Source organism: Austrofundulus limnaeus, unplaced genomic scaffold (assembly GCF_001266775.1).
Source record: "Austrofundulus limnaeus strain Quisiro unplaced genomic scaffold, Austrofundulus_limnaeus-1.0 Scaffold76, whole genome shotgun sequence".
Lineage (NCBI taxonomy): Eukaryota > Metazoa > Chordata > Actinopteri > Cyprinodontiformes > Rivulidae > Austrofundulus > Austrofundulus limnaeus.
Window position 1 is genome coordinate 631,281 of NW_013952478.1, and position 1,354 is coordinate 632,634.

Here is a 1,354-nt window from a genome sequence, read left to right on the forward strand (position 1 = left end):
TGCCGTTTCGGGACCCCACTTTGGGTCCCGACCCCAACTTTGGGAAACACTGCTTTACATGACTCGTTTTTCCAATTGGCCATTTACTCCATCGATTTAGACATAGCTAATGACTGCAGAGTCAATTTTCCTAATACTGATTTGTGAAATTAGTTATAATATAAATACAGATATTGTTAATGACATTAAACGTTTGCTTGATCATTTCCAATTAAAAATATCTGAAATTGTTTCCTCTTTTTTATTACAACATAGACATCAAAAACTTATGAATAATAAAACTTTATGACGATCACTAAAACAATACTTTGTTCTAGAAGGAATTAATATTTATAATATTAACTATCTATCCAATCATCCATTTATTAACTATAAATGGCAAATCGACTTGCCATAATTTTGGCTGATTCTGAACCTGCAGAACGAACAGCAGGTGTTTTTTTTTTTTTTTAGGTTATTATAAGTATGAATGAAGTAACGTCAGAACTTATCTCCTATATTTTACAAGCAACATGCAGCAATACAGGAACTGTTCAGTTTTACACAATTATCTTACAATTCTGCCAGAACTCATCATTTCTAATATCCTAAATTCATTTTATCATGAAGCTGTCAGCTATCGACCGTTTACTTTCTGGTACAGCATTCTCTACTACTAGTCATTCAAAACTTTTCACTGCCAAACAAAGCGAAAAATGTTTACTTTGCTACAACAAGCTAGTTTGAGTAACTCATTTAGCCAGAAATAACTGCAGTTTACGACTCAAAGATGCCGACATTCTTTAAATATCCTCTGCTGATTACGGTTTACAGCTGTAAACTTTGGCTTCGTGTCTGACCTTGTAAAGTGCTGTAAAGACGCCCTGTAATCTTTTTACTCTCGTATTTATCAATCATTAGCTGGCTAGGCTAGCTGCCGTTGCGTCAGTGATGCGCGTTGCGTATTACCGTATAACCGAACGTACTGTCGTAGCTTCCCGTTTGACCAATATCGTTAAGTATCTGCTTTTATATGATTTTAAATACGCAAATTCAAGAATATGGCATTATTATTAGCCAAACTATTTCTCAGGGTTTAATAAAGGGATTTAAAATCGTTTTTTATTACTAAGTTTGGGATTTTACAGAGACGCTGATTTCTGCTGTCATGGCAACAACCAGGAAGTGATGCTCTTTACAGTGTAAAGTGAACAATGTAGAAAATCAGTACAAAATTAGAGACCTAACAGCGTATTTAATGACAAAACAGATAACTAAAGGAAAAAGAAGGGTTTTTTTTGTTGCATGAAGTTGCTCACTTTTACAGCAGATTTGATATAATTTATATATGATATAATTAATATAATTTCATATA

General features: G+C 33.4%; 1 protein-coding gene across 2 annotated transcripts in view; it reads right to left on the reverse strand.

The window, feature by feature from the left end:
* Positions 1-924, reverse strand: part of scly (selenocysteine lyase) — a 9,438-nt gene extending 8,514 nt beyond the window's left edge. Inside the window, exon 1 of one of the 2 annotated variants that reach the window (XM_014011025.1) lies at positions 840-924. The gene's annotated coding sequence lies outside the window, so the exon portion shown is untranslated. Of the gene's footprint in view, positions 200-839 lie in introns of those variants that run through there. The other variant, XM_014011027.1, reaches the window with a different exon arrangement.
* Positions 925-1,354: the final 430 nt, after the last annotated feature.